This window comes from Tursiops truncatus, chromosome 7 (assembly GCF_011762595.2).
Source record: "Tursiops truncatus isolate mTurTru1 chromosome 7, mTurTru1.mat.Y, whole genome shotgun sequence".
NCBI lineage: Eukaryota > Metazoa > Chordata > Mammalia > Artiodactyla > Delphinidae > Tursiops > Tursiops truncatus.
Genome location: NC_047040.1, coordinates 75,997,620 through 76,010,497, shown reverse-complemented (window position 1 = coordinate 76,010,497; position 12,878 = coordinate 75,997,620). Strand labels below are relative to the sequence as shown.

Sequence of the window (12,878 nt, the reverse complement as noted above, 5' to 3'; positions counted from 1 at the left end):
CCTTTGCTTCATTACCATGCTAAGATCTTTGCCCAAAGGGGGTATCTCTGCCCTCTGCTAGGCACAATATATGCCTGAAGGACTGCACAATGCACAGGCTATTCCTGGAAATCTCCACCCTTTCCCCCAGTTTCTGATCCTGCACGTGTCCCTTACCCCTTAAAAGTCCCCCGCTTTTCACCCTTCAGAGAGAAGGTGCCTTTAGAGCCTGAGCTCCCCTTCTCCATTCTCTGGCCATTGAATGAAAGTCTGTTTTGCTTGCAGCAAACTCAGTTTCCTCACTGGCAGCATGAACCTGAGCAGGAAAGAACTCCCTGACCAGGCAAGGGGGGCTTTGGTTCAGCTAGGGCTCCAAGAGGAGGGCTTCATGTCTACTTCGGTAACAGACCTAACTTCCTACCTGAGAACTGAACTTTCATAAACCATCCAAGGAACTGTTCCTGAAGATCTGGCCTATAATTCCCACCCACAGATAAGCAATTCTATGAAAATTATATGCTAGATACACTGCCCTAAACTGACACTGAAGGAGAGAGAACGATGCAGGTTCCCATCTCATCAATTGTTTTCCTGCTCTCCATCCCTTCCTGCTACAAAGAGGACAGGATTTGAATGTAGAAAACTGGGACTTAGCTTAGGGTGACTTAGCTAGTCTTAATATCTTCTTACCTAGGCAGCAGTATTGATAAGAAGAATTTTCAGCGGCACCCTAAAAAATTAATATTATTTTTGCCACCCTCTCTTCTCCATCTCTTATCCCAACTTCTTCTCTGTGGAAATTACGAGCTTCTTAGTGTTCAGTGTCTAAATATTGTCCCTCTGTTTCTTTCTGGCCATCCTAATAGTTTCATGTCATTTCTTACCCTTACAGAGCAAGAGGCTGGGGAGAGAATTACATACATTTCAAAGAAGCAGAGAAAAAATGTACAATCACAATTTTTCTAAACTAAATGCTTTAAGAAAAGGGAGGGCAGGGACCTATGATCAAGAAGAAACTAGTTTAAGCTGAGGGGAATGTTAAGACTGCCTCGGTCAGTTACAATTCAGAATTGTCACGGGAAATGGAAAACCAACCAACCAACCAACCCCCAAACCAAGAAATCCCCAGACCCCAGCCGAGACCAATTAAATCTGTATCTTTAGTGACCTGGGCATCAATATATGCATTGTACTTTGGTAAAGAACGTATAGCATGAAATCTACCTTCTTAACAAATTTTGAAGTGTAAATACAGTATTGTTAACTATATGCAAGTTACTGGACAGATTTCTACAATTTTCTACAATTTTTACATCTTGCATGGTTGAAACTCTAACCCATTAGAAAATATGCTTTATACATAAAATATTATTCAGGCTTAAAAGAGAAGGACATCCTGTCACATGCTGCAACATGGATGAAGCTTGAGAACATTAGGTTAAGTGAAATAAGCCAGCCACAGAAAGATAAATACTGCATAATTCCACTTAAATGAAGTATCTAAAATGGGCAACAATATCTTTAAAAGCTTCTCGGGCAACTGTAATGTGGCTTGAGAATCACATGTATAGTGCTGTTCCCATAACACCCATACTCCAAAACCCCTTGACTAAGTTATGAGGATATTCCTCATCCTTCACTATTTTACCTTCCTTGCTCCATGATTTCTTTACTGGAAAGGATTATTTTAGATTTGGTGATGGTGCAGTCATTTCAGTCTTAGTGATGGTGTAAGTGTTAGGGAACCATTGACCAAAACCACCCACCCTGGCCAGGCATGATAATGAGTGCTTGCGGGAGTTATCTCACAACAGGAGGTCCCAGTAAGGAACACGGAACTAACAAGCTACCACCAGCCACAAGAATTCAGGAGGGGCCGAAAGGAGGGAGGAGACGCCAGCCCATAGTATGTCCTGCCTACCTCCCAGAAACCTTCACGTTGGAATCCATCTTGCTGAGAGATGTGCGCACCACCAGGAAGGACCCTGAGTCAGACCAAATATGGGCACAAGCAAGATGATTGGCCAGAGACAACCCAGATATTAACCCCATTACCATAAAACCTGAGACTGCAAGCCACGTGGCAGAGCAGTTCTCCTGGGTTCCTTTACCCCACTGCTCTCCGCCTGGGCACCCCTTCCCAATAGTCTTCTGCTGTCGGTACGTGTGTCTCCTCAGACAATTCATTTCCGACTGTTAGGCGACAGCCCAGTCTTGGGCCCTGCAAGCGGTCCCCCTTCCAGTAACAACTGGTGACTCTGGTGGAACCCCTTCTTTGCTACGACTGACATCCCAACCACTCAGGGTACTCAAGGACCAGCTCACCCGCCAACAGACTAGACCCAGCAGCCACAACCAGGACCCTTTTACCCCTGGTCTCCTCCAGACTCCAATGCCTGGCCAGAGTGCCCCAAATGGGTAAGGAACAAGAGACTTTGTTGACTTCTCTTCCCCTCCCTCTCCCTTTCTTCTTTTCAACACCCACCTATCCTACCCTTCTTCCTTCTATCCTGGTCCTGGATGCAGGAGTCTGGTTGAAGGGCCTCAGTTATCTGAGGGCCAGAGCCTGATCACCTCCGGTGGGCAGAGAACTCGAATTATCTCATATCTAGTTTCTGATTGGCCCGAGTTCCCATCTTCCCTTCCTGGAAGCCCAGAGAAAAGTCCCGTAATGCCTGGGCATCTGCAGGTGGCAGGAGATGTCTGTTAAGTCCACCCGTCTTGTCCCTCCTCCTTCCCCTCTTCCTTCAACCTGGCCCCCTTTCCTCCTTTTGAAATCTTTGAAGACTCAAGATATTTCCATTTACTCTGTTTGTCAGTACTCAGATCTGAAGTTCTAAGTCTTCATAAGAGATTTTCTGAGACACTACAATCTTTCCTCCCTGTCGATTGTGCTTTCTGTTCCTGGGGGGTATAATTGGGTGATAGAAGCCCTCCATCAGACACCCTGTTTCTATAAATTCAGTCATTTGGTTGTCTAACTGACCAAGTGCTTCCAAGTGGAAGTGGTTGACGGGGTTCCATACAGTCTCACCTGGTCTTAGATGAAAGTTAACACCTTAGACATTATGTCTACAGGTTAACTTACCAATTGGGACCAGCCCTACAGTCCCTCTGATTGTGCTTACCACTGAGCATTTCCTTTGGCACATATACAATCAGGCACTCTGGGACCAAGAGAGAACTTACAACCTCTCTAGAGGTTGTAGAAGCCGGCACTGGTCCTCTGGCAACAGGATACAAACTATACAGCCATCAAAATGGGAAACAAGCCTAGTTTCCCTTCAGACACATCGCTGGGTTGCCTTTTAGTTCACGGAGAGGGATACCAGCTAGATGGATTAAAGAGGAAAAAAACGTATCAGATGTTGCACCCAGGACTGGCCTACTTACTCCTTGGGGTAAGAGGAAAAATGGCCCCCCTCGGGGGTCACTAGGATTTAACACCATTTAACACGAGGGTAAGAACAATGAGGTTCCCTATGTCCAAGCCTTTACGGCCCTCTTCCAAGATCCCGAAAAAAGGAGAAAATGTAAGCTCAGAGACCCTGATAAATGCCCTTTCAAAGTCCTTCTGGCAAAGTTTGGGACGGAAGACACCCTCTACGTTCTCTTGATTCCCCCAAGGCAGACGGGGAGGGCAAGGGAAGGGAAATTCTGGCTGCCCCGGAGACCATAAGATCTGGGGAACGTCTCCTAGCCTCAGCTCCGCCTCCTTATACCCCTTCCCCCATGAGACTACAATCAGGAAATAAGCTTTACCCTCCACACGAGGAAAGGTCCTCCTCAGGCAAAATTTGTCCATGAAGAGTAGTACCAGATAGGGAAGGGAGAACCATGCAGGTTCATATTCCCCTTTCCATGCAAGACATCACCCAATGTAGGGAACAAATGCGTTCATATTCTGAAAACCCCCAAAATTTAGTGATGAATTTGAGCATCTTAGCCTTAACTTCTCTTTCACATGGAGGAACGTGATGGTCATTCTCACCTGGTATTGTAATGAAGAAAAAGCTAGAATCCCAAATCTAAAATAATCAGCCAGAACAGTGGCTGATGAACTACAGTGGATGGATGCTGACCTGGCCCCTGCAGAAGAGGCAATCCCCTCTGCAAAGCTGGATTGGGACGCCAACACAAATGCAGGGAGGGAATCTCTAAGACACCTCATTATTAGCCTACTGCAGGGAATGACCCAGGGGGTCCAGAAGGCCATTAATTATAGTAAGATAAAAGAGGTTACCCAGAGAAACAGTGAAAATCTGGCCCTCTTTGAGAACGCTCAAGGAGGCCTTCAAAAATTTTACCCTAATCGATCTACAAAGTGTTGAAGGTACAGTCCTGTTGGTCCATTCCTTCATAACCCAGGCAACCCTGGACGTAAGGAGAAAATTACAAAAACCAGAAAAAGGACCAGAGACCCCATCGCTGAGCTAGTGGATGAGGTTTAAAAAAAAAAAAAAAAAAAAAGGTGTTTCTAAATAGGGACCAAGAGGAGGAGGCCAAGAGGGAAGAAAGAGAAGCCTGAAAAGATAGGAGGATAGAGAAACAGACCTGATTCTTCGCCAATCTACAGGCTAAAGTCTTGACCTTGGTTCACCCTACCAGTGGGTGAGGCCCATGGAGAAAGTGAGAAAGGGAAAAACACCTTAGGGGTCACTGTGGCTGAGACGAACCCAGTGTGCCTACTGCAAAGAGGATGGACATTAGAAAGGGGAGTATCCACATTGCCCTAAGGGAAGGCATATGGAGACCTGTAAACCTTTTCTGTGTTAGTCCTGAGAGACCAGGACGGAAGATGCCCAGCAGCTCGACAAGCCCCCTCGAATGGTGAGATCCAAATCACACTTCTTAATCCTTGGGTGATTCTGTAAGTAGAAGGTAAGGATGTGAACTTCCTTTTGGATACAGGGGCTGCCATCTCTGTTTTTCCTTTCCAGCTAGAACCTTTAAACTCCCTGACTAAAACGGTGTCAGGGGTACACGGAAAACCCCAAAACTCAAATTTTACTAAGCCCCTCCACTGTAAGGTGGGAAACTGGCAAGGGACCCTTCTTATATATCCCCAGGTGCTCAGCTCCCCTACTGGGGAGAGACCTCCTTTGCCACCTCCAGACCAGAGTGACTTGGGGAAAGCTAGAAACCAATAACTTTCTGGTGTCTTTACACTTGCAGTCAGACACAGGAAAGAACTCCCTCCCTTTCTTGGATGAAATCAATCCCCAGGTGTGGGATGTCTCTAGACCAGGACTAGCTATAAATGTTTCACTGCTCCCTACCCCTGGAAAAGACAATACCCCTTGAAACCACAAGCTCTTGAGGGCCTTAGGCTGCTAGTTAACAAATACCGGGATTTTGGAATCCTAATCACCTGTGAGTCTCCCTGCAACACCCCAATCCTGCCTGTTAAGAATCTGAATGGATCTTATCAATTCGTCCACGACCTAAGAGTGGTCAACGAGACTGTGGTTCCCATCCACCCCACAGTCCCGAAACCCATATACCCTTCTATCCCAAGTCCTGGGAACCTCTAAGTACTTTTCAGTGCTGGACCTTAAGGATGCTTTCTTTTGCATTCCCTCCATCCTCAGTCCCAAAAGCTCTTTGCCTTTTTGAGTGGCAAGATCCAGAAACAAGGTAAGCCATACAACTTTGCTGGACGCAGCTACCACAGGATTTCAGAGACAGCCCCCATATATTCGGGACTTCCCTGGGGAGAGAACTAAGAGAATTAACCTTAACAAACAGTAACCTAATACAATATGCAGATGACTTGCTCATAGCAAGCCCAGACTTTACTAGCTCTCAAATGGATACTATTGAAACCTTAAATTTTCTTTATGAAAGGGGATATCAAGTGTCCCCTAAGAAAGCTCAGATAAGCTTAATCCAAGTAAAATACCTTGGGTTCATAATTACAGAAGGGAAAAGAATGCTCGACCCTCAGAGGAAATCCCTTATCTTAAATACCCCGTCTCCAAACTAGAAAACAGCTTTTAGGGATAACTGGGGTTTGCCAGATCTGGATTCCCATTTATGGGAATCTGGCCTGACCCCTATATGAAAAACTAAAAGGGAAAGAAGGGCCAGTTGACTGGGATAAGACCTGTAAGGTGGCCTTTAATACTCTGAAAGAGGCCGTCACTATAGCCCCAGCTTTAAGCCTCCTGAACCTAGAAAAGCCTTTTAGGTTGTATGTCTCTGAACGGGTGGGAACCACTTTGGGGATGTTGGGACAAATGGTGGGGCCTGTATTACAGCCTGTGGCTCTTGAAACAACTAGACGAGGTGGCCAAAGGCTGGCCCGCTTGCCTCTGGGCAGTAGCAGCCACCGCTCTTATGGTTAAAGAGGCCTCTAAATGGGCCCTGGGTCAACCCACCACAGTGCACACGCCCCAACAGGTGCAAGCAGTCTTAGAGACTAAAGAGGATAGAGGAATGGCGGGAGGGTGGGGGAGGGATCACCCAATACAAGACCCTCCTCCTTGATACCCCAGAAATAAAACTAAGCATCTGTCAGACTTTAAATCCAGCCTCCTTAATACCAGATCCCCATACTTCCCCCGTAGAGCACCAATGCATGCAAGTTATAGATGAATTATACTCTTCTCGTCCCAACCTATCTGAGATACTAGTAACTGACCCAGAAGAAGAATGGTACAAGGATGTCAGTAGTTTCGTGGAAAGAGGAGAGAAGAAAGTGGGATATGCCACAGTGAGCCTAGAAGAAACCAGGGACAGGGGGTCTCCTCCCTCAGTCACCTCAGCCCAGAAGGCTGAACTTTTCACCCTGACAAGGTGAAAAGTTCACCACTGCTCTCCACCTGGCCTCCCCTTCCCAATAAAGTCTTTTGCTTTGTCAGTATGTGTGTCTCATCTGCCAATTCATTACGGAGTGTTAGACAAGAGCCCATTCTTGGGCCCTGGAAGGGGTTCCCCTTCCAGTAACATAAGCTCTGAGTGCTTACATACGTGGATATGTTCTTGCAGATGCTGCTGGTAACTAACTCTCCTTCTCCCTCCTTTTTGGCTTACATAGTCTCAGTTCTGTTTGGGCAGTGACATGCGCAAGGAAAGCAGACCCCCACACCCACAGATTCCGGAAATGGGATATGATTGATCAAAGACAAGTAAGCTGAGTGCTACCCATCTGCATAGGAGTACACATGACCCAGTGCTGGCAAATAAGATGTAAGAGAAATTGTCCTGGGTTGCTACTGGGCAGGACTTTTCTCCCTGATATAAAGAGTGAGAAATCTTGCCTTTTCTTCTTACTTTGGATGGATTGCATAGCAAGTGATGCTTAGAGCTGAAGCAGCCCTCTTGCAACCAGGAAGCAACAAGCTAAATGATTAAAAATCACTACTGAAGATGGCAGAGTAGAGAGTTAAAAAAAGAGCCCAAGTTGTTAATGATACTATGTGACTGTACGTCGCTTAGAATCACCTACTTCAAGATTACTTTATGTGTATATAAGATTTCTTTTTCTCACTAAGCCAATGTTAGTTAATTATTATTGTACTTGCAAATTCAAGTATTCCATCTGATGATATATCATAACATGATGAGCAAAAACAGACTTATGAAGAGGTTGCAGAAGTCATCAGTACAAGAAAAGTGCTATTTTTACATCTTTGCACATAGCCACGATTCATCTCTCTTTCCACAACACAGTAGAAACACTTAGCAGAGATTCCCATGTTTTAAAATTATTGATGTGTGTGTCTCTCTTCCCTATTAGACTGTGATCCCCTAGAAGGTAAAGGCTATGTTCTCTTTATCTTGGAATCCCCTCCAGCCCTAATTTAATGCTTTGAATGTGCTAGCTCAGTAAGTGTTGAATTGAGCGAATTGAAGTTTGAAGTCTGTAGCTGAGTGATTTATGAAGAATGGGATAACGTGTGAGTTGCATGAAGTTCTCATGGAGATAAAAATGTTGGGAAGATTAAACATGTCTTCAAAAAACACTTTATGAAATGAATGTCAAGATATCTTTTTATAATAAGTTGGTCTTTGTACCATCACCATTTTCCCATAAACACTTGAATTATTAAGTTTAGGTAGAATAATCACACTAGAAAATCCTTGTAACTTTGCTTCAGTGATAAACATTTGGTATTCCTGATTAGTTCACTAAAATGGCTGTTTTATTTATTTTATTTGGATTGTGATTCTTTTTTCAATGCTGTCTACTACCTTAAAGGATCATGTGAAACTACTAGCTGCCCTCCATCTCTCTCACCTCAGCAACAGAAACATCACATCAGTTTGGCTCACTTGCCCAGCAAGGACAGTCATGTGCACTGATAATGGAGTTAAAAATAACTCTGTTTCGAATTCAGGATGGGTAGGAGACCCATCAGCCTCCAAGGCCACAGCCTTTCAGAACTGTCAACTGCCACTCAAGCAACTTAACATAGCTGCGAGGCATTTCAATAGGAAATATGTTCCACACAGCCAGAATGATTCAGAGTGTGCAAGAGAGAAGGAAATCCATTTAGGGTGGCATAAACTCAAACGGTCTCCTTTGTTAAAGTTATGTGAACTCTCATTTAACATTATCATTTAATTGTACATAGAGCTCTAAGATGTCTTAGGAGGCTCTGTAGTCATGTAGCCCTTTGACTCTAGGCAGGTCAGTGTCTGCACCATCCACCACAGATTATTAGCTATTCAATTTCTAAAGGTTGCCAGACATGGGGATTTCACTGACATTGAACGGAACCTGACCTGGTGTTAATCAGCATTAGAGTAAAGCAGTTATTTCATCTGATCTGTTAATCACTGTGATATGAAATAAATGGTGTATCTATCTGAACTTGCCAAGGAGACATGAGCCATTTTAGACCAGCCTAAAAATAAAAATTTAAATTTCATTACTAGAAAAATTAACAATTCTGTGCACAACAGATTCCTAGACTTTATTCTCTTTTGACCATCAGTCTCATTCTAAATCCTTCTCAAGAAGACTCATTCCGGGACTTCCCTGGTGGCTCAGTGGTTAAGAATCCGCCTGCCAATGCAGGGGACACACGTTCAAGCCCTGGTCTGGGAAGACCCCACATGCCGCAGAGCAACTAAGCCCGTGTGCCACAACTACTGAGCCTGTGCTCTACAGCCTGCAAGCCACAGCTACTGAGCCTGCGTGCTGCAACTACTGAAGCCCACGCGCCTAGAGCCTGTGCTCTGCAACAAGAGAAGCCACCACAATAAGAAGCCTGTGCACAGCAACGAAGAGTAGCCCCCGCTCTCCACAACTGGAGAAAGCCCGCACGCAGCAACAAAGACCCAACACAGCCAAAAATAAATTAATTAATTAAAAAAAAAGAGTCATTCCAACCCTAAGCCTGATGCCACCCATCCTTCCTACTCTTAGCAACTCTAGCAACATGAACCACAGTCATTTTTCAGGAGACTCTATTGACTTATTTCGTATACAAATAGTTGTATGTGTGCTGAAGTATGGCTCCTTGCTTTTCCTGCAAGGTAAAGTCTACAGTTCTCATGTCTCAGAAAACTTTCCACTTTCATGTGATCTCTTAACCAGATAAGGATAAATCTGAAAAAATATGCAAGGACTGTGCACACACTGCAATCTACAAAATGTAGCTGGGAGAAATGTTAAAAGATCTTTAAAGATGGTCTTTTTTTTTTTTAATTAGTCGAAAGCCTCAATATTGTTAAGATATTAGTTCTCTCCGAGGGCATTCTCAGACTTAATGCAATCTCAATCTAAATCCAAGAAGGAATTTTTGTAGAAATTGACAAGTGGATTCTAATATTTTTAAGGAAATTCAAAGGACAAAACATCTTTAAAAATGAACAAAAAGTTCTGGAGCATTAACACTTTTTTTTTTTTTTTTTTTTTTTGCGGTACGCGGGCCTCTCACTGCTGTGGCCTCTCCCGTTGCGGAGCGCAGGCTCAGCGGCCATGGCTCATGGGGGCAGCTGCTCCGCGGCATGTGGGATCTTCCCTGACCGGGGCACGAACCCGTGTCCCCTGCATCGGCAGGTGGACTTTCAACCACTGCGCCACCAGGGAAGCCCAACACTATCTGATTTTAAGACTTATTCTGAAATGACAGTAATTTTGGAGTGTGGTGTTGCTATCAGGCCCAACAATACATCAATGAAACAGAGCAGGGAATCCAGAAATAAATCCAGATATATTTGGACAACTGATTTTTGACAAGGTGCAGAGATAATCCAGGGGAGAAAGAATTTTTTTTTTAATAGTGAGGCAACAAATGCAGCTCTAGGTGAAGAAGATGAACACAAAGAAGAAAGAACTTCAATCCACAGTTCACATCTTTTACAAAAAATTATTCAAAAATTTAGTAAGTTTGAAAACTAAAACAATGAAACTCCTAGAAGAAAACAAAGGAGAAAAATCTTTGTGACCAGAGTTAGGCAAAGATTTCTTAGATGACACTAAGATGATACTTAGATGAACACATACAAGGGAACAGTTGCTTCTGCTGGAGTGGTCCTATGCAAGAAATGAAGGGAGCTGACTGCAGCATAAAGGAAGGAAGGGCTTCTAGCCAAAGGAGAAAGCAATGCAAAGTTAGGATGAGTGAGAGGGCATGAGTGCCCAGGGGTCAGACCAAAGTTTTGCACGTGTTGCTGAGAGAGAAGTCAGGGAAGGTTATAGCAAGATTGTGAATTCTCAGCTAAGAGACTGACTATTCTGTGGGCAGCGGTACATATAGAAGGATCTTAATCAGATGAGTGACATGATCAACTTTATGCTGGAGAGGGGACTTTGGTGGTGACAAGGTTAAAGACAGAAATGTAAGGAAGAGACCAGTTAAGGGCAGTTTCCATGCTCCAGACCATGAGAGATGGCATGAGAGGTGGTGAGGGAGTGATCCAGGGCATTAACTGGGACAGAGCAAAGTTCACAACTGCCACACACATTTTGAAGGCAGAATGGAAGACTGACTGGTTATGAGGAATAATGGGGTGGGGGAGGGGAGCACTTACTGAGCAAGTGAAGAGAAAACTAAGGTGTTTTATTTGTTTGCTTTGATTTTTTGGTAACTATACTGTTGGAGATTGGAGATACCACTAATTAATTTAGGAACAAGGATAAAGCAGGGATTTCTTTGTTACTGAGTTTCGGGAGAACTGTAAACCCCCTGAGGTTGTTGGGTCAAATAAGGTATAACAGAACCAGGCTTTACAGAAACCTCTAGGCTTCTGATTTCTGAGACTACAGAACACTTAATTATATCACCAAAGTCAGCAGGGTCTAGTGTAAACGTGGCCCATTGTAGGAAAGGCACTCAAAGGGAAGAATCATCTAAGGCACCATTGAGAGAATGAAAGGCAAAATACAGAAGACTGGAAGAAGAAATTTGCAATTCATCTGTCTGACCAAAGACTCACATCCAGGATAATCATGGTATCATGGAGAGGGGAAGCATTTTTGGAGAGCAATTTACTTTATACTCACTCTATTTTGAGGAAGCATTTTTGAAGAGGGATTTACTTTATACTCACTATTTTGGGGAAGCATTTTTGGAGAGGGATTTACTTTATACTCACTCTATTTTGGGGAAGCATCTTTGGAAGCATTTTCATGTTGGGTCCCTTTTCACCTTTGATGTTTGTAAACCCATCTTGGTGTCACTGGATCAACAACTGCCTTGTGGCAACCTGGCTCACTCTACCTGTGGCACTGCTGGAGACCCCATGTTTGGTGTAAAAGTGATTATTAACAGGTGATGCATTTGTTCCTGGAGAAAGAACTGTTATTATCATGAATCATCCAACAAGAATGGACTGAATATTTCTGTGGAATTGTCTGATGAGACATAACTACCTCAGATTAGAAAAAATTTGCCTCAAAGCCAGTCTCAAAAGTATTCCTGGATTTGGTTGGGCCATGCAGGCTGCTGCCTATATCTTCACTCACAGGAAATGGAAGGATGACAACAGTCATTTTGAAGACATGATTGATTATTTTTGTGATATGCATGAACCACTTCAACTCTCATATTCCCAGAAGGGACTGATGTCACAGAAAATTGCACGGCTCGAAGTAATGAATTTGCTAAAAAGAATGGACTTCAAAAATATGAAAATGTCTTACATCCAAGAACTACAGGCTTTACTTTTGTAGTAGACTAAGAGAAGAACCTAGACGCCGTCCATGACACCACGGTGGCATATCCTCATATCATTCCTCAGACAGAGAGGCAACTCCTCCTCAAGGACTTTCCCAAGGAAATCCACTTCCACACCCACCGATACCCAGTAGACACCCTCCCCTCGTCCAAGGAGGACCTCCAACTCTGGTACCACAGGTGGTGGGAGGAGAAAGAAGAGAGGCTGCCCTTCTTCTACTGGGGGGAGAAGAAGACTTTTTACTTTATGAGACAGACTGTAATTCCACCTTGCAAGTCTGAGCTCAGGATCCTTCTGGTCTAATTGCTCCCTATACTGTACTGGACCCTGTTCAGCCCTGCAGCGTGCCTGCTCATCTGTTTGTACAGTCTTGTTCAGTGGTATTTTATAATCATCATTATCATCTTCGTGCCGCGGGAGAGAATATTTGGTGAACTGGAGATCACTGAACTTGCATGTTAACGTTTTTTAGACAAACAGCCACATTTAAATACAAAGAAAAATGAGTAAGATTGTAAGGGTCACAGTCTAAAAACCTAGGGGATATTCTGTAAATGTTCACAAATGTCTAAGCCTTTGTAAAATGAGATACATTTTTGCACGACTATGTCAAATATTTCTTACTACCATCATTATTTGTTAAAGATATTTTGCACTTCGTTTTGTGGAAAAATACTGCTACACACACAATTTTTTTTTTTAATCTCTGAATGTAATTTCAACACTGTGTAGCAGGGAGCGACCCCTGTGAAATAACTTAGGCCAGA

The 12,878-nt window shown here is 43.8% G+C and overlaps 1 pseudogene; it reads left to right on the top strand.

Moving 5' to 3' along the window:
- The first annotated feature begins 11,869 nt into the window (after nucleotides 1-11,869).
- LOC101323705 (lysocardiolipin acyltransferase 1 pseudogene) lies at nucleotides 11,870-12,621 on the top strand (annotated as a pseudogene).
- The last annotated feature ends 257 nt before the right edge of the window (nucleotides 12,622-12,878 follow it).